The following is an 8,845-nucleotide window of genomic DNA, read 5'->3' as shown; positions in this document are numbered from 1 at the left end:
ATGGATTGAGGTAGAGGTTTGGGTAAGCCAAGACATGGATAGAGGGGGTATAAAGTGTAGAATCTAGATTACATGTTGACATCATCCACTACAACTCCCAAGTGATGGTAGCTACAAATTCTTCTACTCCACATCCTTGGGGTTGCTGACTGAGATAAGCTTGGTAAATCTTCTATGGCTAACATTGTGTTGTGTTGATAGTCATTTAAAGTCCATTGTATTGTGTTTAAATGTTGGATGTATCACCTTAGTAATAGTTTAGGCATGTGCTAGACTGTTGGATATATTTAATTTTTTAACCATAAGCCCAATTTAAGGAATTGTTAAGAGGAGATCTAATTAAATTTTAAAATATTTGACTTCCTAGTTAAAGTCATCAGTGTCATTCGGATGGAAATGTTCTAAAATTAAAGAAAACATAGACTTGCAAACAAACAAAGATGGGAAAGGAAAATCCAACTGCAATTTAACCCATAGTTGACTAAGAGTGAAGACTAGTTAAGGTAATAGAGATTTAATTTTGCAAAGGGTAAATTGGATTATAGATATGGTTTAGTTTAATGGTAAATTGTAATTTGACAGATTAATCATCAAAATCACTAAGGTTCAGACCTAGATGCATGACATTATGACAATTTAATAACAATATGTAGTCTAGGATTTAGTCAAAAAACATAATCTGGACAACTTGATTTCAAACCTTAGATGATCATAAGCAATTCAGTGTCCTCTTCAAATGATTCATAAGAGTAATTTGTCAATTTAAATGGTGAAATAATTCTTCAAATAATCCAACTCCCTAACCTTGTATTACATCTTTTAGATATGTGCATCTATGTACAAAAAGAAAAGAATAAAATGAGGATACATATCGATCGATCTAAGATCACATTGCGATAACAGATTATAATGCATTGCAATGGAGCTTAATGTTAGAATTTTAGGAATAACTATTATGAATATTTGAATTATGAGGATCAATCAACCCTCGTAAGAATATTTTGGAAAAAAAAATTAGAAAGAATCAAAATAAGCATACATTTAAATAGCTTGTTTTGCAAATTAGAGGTTGCTCTCTAGAGATTCTCTTGCAGATTTCAATGGAACTCTTATTCCATAGTTTTCAATGCGTGAATGTAGAGGGTGTGGTGAGTTACAAATTGAGTTCAATAGTCGAGGGTGTGCGGGGTAGATTCAACTATGCTGGCCCAATTCTTTTCTACCCCTACTATTCTTCGCCCTAGGCTTGCATGTAGGGAGTCCAAGTGTAAGGATGAAGAAGTAGGAAGCAGTGATATCGTAAATCTATTTTGATGGAAAATGTTAGGATGAGTGATGATAGTTTGCAGGATTAGAAGAATGTAATGCTACAAATTCAAAGTAATAATTCTATAAATTGTTTGGAAATGCTTGGAAGAAAAGATAAAATTAAAAGAGAAAGGATGTATGATATGGATGATCACAAAAGTCATCTTGAATCTCTCCCATTGAATGTTAATGATTATTATTGAAATGAAAGAAATAAAAGGGAAAATGTTGAATTGGTTGCAATAGGACCTCCACAAGATAGGGTTGTGGAAGTTGTGGTGTGTAGATAAGAAATGACTCTAGGCCTAATGCTTATACTAATTCTATATTAATAATGAAACATAAAAATGAATGATGAAATTTTTGTTGTAAGTAAAGACCCTGTGATCGCTATTAATAATGCTTATGCATGATGTGTGTAAGAACACTTATTTACTAGTAGTTGTGCAATGAGTTTAGCTTGTTGAAGTAATGATTAGAGTTATGCTATAGGGATTTATTTCAAAACAAGGAGATGCACTATCAAAGCTACCAAAGTTTTGTAGATTACAAAATGTTGAACCATTTCTAAAGAATTCAGAAGTGTGTCTTCTAAACAAAAATGAATTTGACAGAATAAGATTATTATATGAAAATTTTTCCATAACCCAAATTCTTGAGAAGTTGTAATGCTCCTACAGTTGTTAGGTCAAGTACCACAAATGTCCTACCTGTAGGGGAAATGTAATTTGGGGCAAATGAAAGTAGTTGTGGCAAAGGACTGAACTAGGAAAATAATCACATTATTCCTTATTTATAATCTGTATATGCTAATTTAAATTTGGAGAAAAGGGTTTTCATATTTATCACTTCTCCAAATATAAATGAAAGTAAAAGGCTGCTATGGTTGACATTTTAGATTGTATGGACAACTATTGGAAATTTCAATAATGCTACATTTTTAGTGGACAACATATTTGTAAATAAAATTGAAATATGTTTTTGACATTCTTGATTATGTGAATTTGAGGATTTTACACTGTAAGTACAACCAAATTGTTAGATGAAATCCAATGAAATAAAGGCTTAAACTAGTAGCTAATTATAGAATCAAATGTGCAATGAAGTTTCTTTCTAGTAAGGCCAATGGCTCTTTAAAAAGTGAACTACCGATGGCCTAATCCTAATTAGCTAGATTGTGGTCCACTTCATACTGGTTAAGAGTTCAATAGCACAATTTGTGCATGTGAGTTCCTAAAACAGTTTGGGCTACCATGTTTTTGGTTGTAAGGTAGAGCTATTAGCCTTTAGGTGATACTATTTCTGTAATTATAAATGTCATTCCCTAACACAAAACATATGAATGATAAATCCCAAAACATTTTGGAGTGTCATGTTTCTGGTTGGAAGATGGAACTTAGATAATCTAGCTATAAGTGGAAATGCCATTCCATTAAAAAAAAATCTATTCCTGAGATCTACCAAACTAGTTTGGAGTACCATGTTTCTGCGTGCAAAATTGAACCATTAGGTAATTCTCTTGCTATGATTGTAAATGTCATTCCATAACACAATTTATGCTCTATAGCTCCCAAATCAATTTGGATTATCATTTTTTTGGTTACATAGCAGAACTATTAGGTGATATGCTAATTGCATTAAAAAATATCATTCCATAGCACAATATATATTGGAGGTTGGATTCATACATGAATTTTAAATAAAACCCAAAATGAGGGTTTACTTCAAAAACAAAAATATTGTAAAGTCTACATTTTCCTTAATCTGACGAGCTTTGTACACAGTAGATAAATAAAATGAAAGATGTGGACTGAAAGAAAATGCAAAGGCATCTTCAAAATGTCATTTGACATACTATACATGATCTGGCTATTGTACAAATATGAAGGAATTTAATATATTTGAAAAATGATATAAATAAGCACTATAAAAAATCATAAAGAAAATTTAACAAGAATAATAATGACCCAATCTTGAGTGTAGCAATCCATATGCTTGGGCTCCCAAAATATGGCCGCCTCCAAGATTCAGGTGGAGATGCACAAGAAGCATCAAGCCAGGGACAAGAAATCTTGTTACCTACCAATCATATCATTGTCTCCCGCCTTCCCTAATCGATCTTATCATCGACAGCGAGCACTAGCTAGGGATTGAAATAGTTTTTTGAGTAGGAAAGGAGGAATGAGAGGTAGGGGAAACTCTTTCTTAAACTGTTGGATGGTATTCAGGATCTGAAAAGATGGATTTCTACTTCATATATTTTCTTGCCACAATGCAAAAGAAAACCCTTACACAGCTCCAGCACCTTTGTCCACGCTCTCAAACATCAATGAAATGAAAAATGTTTTTTCATGTTGAAGTTAAGCCCATGTTGGTCAAAATTTTGACCAACACGGGCCTAGATTTTTAAAAAGAGGATTTTTTCCTTCTCCAATCCAACCAACGTAAACCTTTTTAATTGATGGTCAAAAATTTTGGTCGAAAAATAAGATCAAATGTAGTAGTGATGGATAAAGCTGAATATGAACAAATTTCTTTGAGCTTTGATATGCTCTCTATATTTTAGAGACACACCCAATCAAGCATAAAATACCTTCTCAGGAGATTGGTTAGTGGTAATTTCAATGCTACTTCCTACCCTTAATGCATTGTTTTCCTAACCACTATGAAACTAGAATAAAATTAACTGATGATATTAATGAGAACCTTAGCAACCTGAATTGCTTGAACATAGTGAGAAGGAAAGAAACTAAATATATCCATCCAGACCAACGAAACCCAATTATCTCTGGTATACAAGGGTTGGTAAGGAGTAAAATAGGAGATAAGATCCAGGATTTTTATGAAGATATAGGTATCTATTCTGATAGTTATGTGGAAGGGATGGCTATGTGACATGGTATCAGATCTTTTTGGGAACTAATGGTTGAAAAAATCATTTTGGAAGAGGAATCCAAACTCATCACAGATATCCTTTTGAATTAATATAATAGGTCCTAGAGAAATATCATCCTTATGAATGATTATAAATGAAGGATAGCCATGTTTAGATAAGTCAAGATCACACATACTCTAAGAGAAGGAAATGGGGCAGTAGACATCCTAACTAGATTTTGGGCTGCCAGGAAATGAAAGTGATTTTTTACGTATTCAACTAAAATGAATTTATTTAATGATAAAAAATTAAATATTTGGAAAAAGGTGGGAGGCTTTTTCAAATTATTTTATTATAAATGACATTAATTGATTGTTTATTTTGGTTGAAGGCAAGTTTAATTATCAACTAGACATATTTAAGGGGAAAATTTTTGTCACTAATAGGAACGTTAAGGTTCCTAAGTTAGAAAATGAGAGTAGTAAGAAGGGGATGATCACTAATTTTAGGAGAATATCTACAAATTGTATGGCATATAAGATTATCTTGCCCAATATTAATTTGAATGTCACCATTAAAGCATGCCACCATTTCACTTTTAATGAAATATGTGGAAAGGGATTTGGAGATGTAAGAAGGGAGAAAAGTGCAAATAATTCAGAAACCTTGCCAATTCTTCATTAATTGTCAAATGTGCCAAAGATGTCAAGGTGGATTACATGAGATTTAATATTAAAAAAAGTCTTTGACTTAACAAGAAAGGCTTTACAATGCAATTATTAAAACTATGATTTATTAAGGCTACAATATTTAAAAGACTACACTATTCTCAAAGTTTCTTGGTTCTCTTCTCTAAGAAATAGGAATTCATCTATAGAGAAATTGTAAAAGTGCAAGGTATCTTATAGTAGTGCCTTTGTTAAAGATAACAAGAGCTACAGGGCATTCCTGCCAAGAGTTGGCAGGTGGTTCTCGAAAATAGGAGAAAATGGAGAAATTAGAAAAGGTTGTGAGGAAATATGTTAGAATGAAAAATTTCTACTCTTGTATCAAGTTATAGGGAGAAAGTATAATCAGCATTTCTCAAATTGCATCTTTACTATAGTTTCTGATAGAAACTAATAAGCTTGCAAAAGTACTAGTTTAAGTGATATTTTTAAAATATTTGAATTAGTGTGGATTGCCTCCAATGATGTAAAAGCACAACCACATTAATTTGAAGAGTCATAAAACAATTAGAGAAATTGAAATATTGTAAAGAGTTCAAAAATAAAATTAAAACCAATAATAATATGTGTAGGTCAAAATCGTCAGCTAGAAGCATTAAAGAATGAAAGGCAATGACAAAAAAAGAAAAGTATATTCTAAAATTAGAAGGGAATAGAGTAGATGTCTAATGTTAATGTAGAACATGGTGAGGCTCATGATAACTATGACAGCCAGCTTATTTTCCAACAAGACACCCATCATGCAATTTTTATGCACAAATCTAGACTCACATTTTATGTACTTTCTCTATGTATTGTTTTTTTAGTGAAGGGTCAATGGGACTGCTCTTGTATCTGCTTGAAAACTCATTATAGTGAGCAAATCCTAATGTGTGAATTCATACAATGCATAGACAAGTTTTAGTAAGGACATAAATTCCTGTGGATTGCCTATTAAGTTTTAAGATCATTTCCTACATTTCTAGGATCTTTTGGCTCTGTAAATTTAAAACACAATCAACCAATTATTAATTATAAGTGAGTGTTGCTACAAAACATAGTTGAAGAAATGATATTGTGTTATAATACTATGCTTTCATGTGCCTCTACATCATTGGTACTAGGTGGATCTACCATACCAAACTTAATCAAAAGTAGATATCATGGTCAACAAACCCTTAGATTTAAAGCATTATTAAAACAAGAGTCGAGTAAAACCATGGCCTATACCTAAAGTTTTTGGATTTTCAATTAAAGGAAAATGAAATCGATGTGGTGAAAACAAAAAGAGATCATTCAAAAAATGTCTAATCATAAGACAAAATGAAGACAATAACTAAACGATTCATGTACTTTAAAAATACCAGATGAAACCAAAAATATAGACCACCGTTGAGGCACACAATAAATAAATCTTCTTGTTCAGTGAAAAGTTGCCCATTTTTGCAAATGCTTGTATCAAGAAGACAATAAGTTATAATTAACTTGAATCTACTTTAAAGGACACTCACATTTCAAAAATGTGATATTGATAAAAGCAACATGCCCAAAAGTGTAAGAATATATTCTTGAATGTAACATTTCCACTAGTATTTCTTAAGATTTAAACTAGATATGAATTCCGCTTATAAATATACTTTGCATACATCAAGATTTGTCAAATCCATTGAAAAATACCCTTACCTTGTACCTATGCAGACTACACTTACGAAAAAATAAACAATTTACAGAAACAATAAGCAATTCAATCCTACTCCCAAGGTTGTACCATTCTAATGATCACTAAATAAAGGGGTTAAATCCTGATATACCTATAGTTTGAGGTAGGTAGGGCAGGCGACTCATAGGTAGATATAGGAAGAAAGAATGCCTCTGGCAACCATGGTAGAGGAATGATTTGCTGCAACCATTCTTAGTAGGCCTGCACTCCATTTCTTATTGTGTGTCTGGTCCCTATATCAAAAATTAAAACTTAAACCCATAACCATTCTCTCGCTCCTTCACGTGCTCAGCCAAATGATTTTTCATTTTAAAGTGGAAGCCTGTGTTGGTCAAAATTTTGACCAACACGGGTTAGATTTTTAAAAAAGAGAAAAATTTCCTTCTACAATCCGACCAACCTAAACCTTTTTAATTGATGGTCAAAAATTTTGGTCGAAAATTGGGGTCAAATGTAGTAGTGATTGAACTAGTAGTACCTAAATTTATCATGCAATTATGAAGTAAAATTTCTACTATGATTAATGTGATGGAAAATTGTGATGTTTTAACTTCAGTTTTTTACTTTTCACTAGTTTGTGATTCACTTGATAATAGAACTTTGGGTCTATCATTTGGTTGGTCTGAAATAGTTATTTTGGTCAATGCTTTCATCATATTTTCTATTTATCTAACCATTTGTAAAGCATCTAATAATGAAATATTAATATTTTTCCTCTTCAATTAATCTAAAATATTGAAATTAGTACTAACATTTTTCTTATCAATGGAATGAAAATGTTTTCATCCATGTAGAATTTGAACAATTGCTACATTTTTATCTTGTACATTACTAGAAAAATATTTTTTTCAATTGGACCAGTTAGTTGTTTCTATTTATCATTGTATTGGTCTCCTTTGATAAGTCTTTAATTGGACCTCATGTTGGTTGAAATAGGGTCATTATTTTGAAAAAAATCTCCCCTTTAAAAACTATTCACCAAACCACTATTTGGCATATTTTGATCTTGTTGTTGTGACACTTGTGAATTTTTTAGAATGAGTTGGTGTTGAGATAGTAAGATCAAGAATCTTCTTTCATGGTGCATGATCTTGAATAATTAAACATTGAACACTTCACTTTTCTTCTTATCTTGTTGTTGCTTGGTCTCTAATGTAAAATAGTCATAAACATAAATTGCATTCATAATAGAAACATTATCAAATGTAAACATTCATAAAAAAACATCACAGTTTAACAATTAGGATTTAATGTGGAAACCCAATTTGGGAAAAACCACCAGCAACATGTCACTCTTTTTAACTCTCTCATAGTGACCTTTGTTAGTAGTCAGCCCTATTAAATGTTACAATATACACTGCTAAATGTGACCTGGTTAGAGGATTTAGTCCCCCTATTAGGAGTGACCTTGTAAGACGACTTTGATTGTTCCATTTAGAATTTCACCCAGTTAAAGGATTTACAGAGACAATTAAGTCTTCAAATGACTATTAGGTCAACCTCTATTAAAAGGATTTTAATACAAACTATTTACAATGATAAGAAATAAAATAGTAGGTTTGATCTGTATGATTACAACTCATTTTTAGTCATTAAAATATTTTTTCGATCCTTATGCTAGTTCAATGATAAGCCTTTCACTATCATCTCCTGATCTACTTGGACACCTTTCAAGAAATCAATCAACTCTTCTTATCAACACTTAAGTCTTCTTCTCTAATTAACTTATCAATAAAAAAATCATATCTACAAGCTTTCTCCTTTAGCTTCATATTCACACAGTTCTATGTTTCTAATCAACCTTTCTCTGTATGTGTTTCTTCACATACAAACATGCTCATACAAACACTGGTTGGGCTCAGCTAGGCTTGACTAGACACAACACCAAATGTTCAAATCTATATATCTTTAAATAGGAAATTCATTCTTTACCATTTCTACATCAACCATAGAGCTTAGGGTTTACGATTAGATTCAATTTGATTCAATGTATATGTTAATCTTCTTGATCATCCTCTAGAAACTTCACTAGAATTCGCATGTTAGGTCTTTACCTAATTACCTCTTTGAATTTAAAGATCCAACTCATAAATATTATCTTCAAAAAAAATTACATAGCCCAAGAAATCAATTGAGTCAACTTGATCTTATGATTTCTTTGAATTTTGTTCTCTTACTATCACTCGCCAATTTCAAAATTCTGATACTCAGCCAACACTAAAATATTCGATCACT

The sequence above is a fragment of the Cupressus sempervirens genome, chromosome 5 (assembly GCF_028749045.1).
Source record: "Cupressus sempervirens isolate cs-2001-9-10 chromosome 5, ASM2874904v1, whole genome shotgun sequence".
Classification (NCBI taxonomy): Eukaryota; Viridiplantae; Streptophyta; class Pinopsida; order Cupressales; family Cupressaceae; genus Cupressus; species Cupressus sempervirens.
This window is presented reverse-complemented; position numbering follows the sequence as displayed.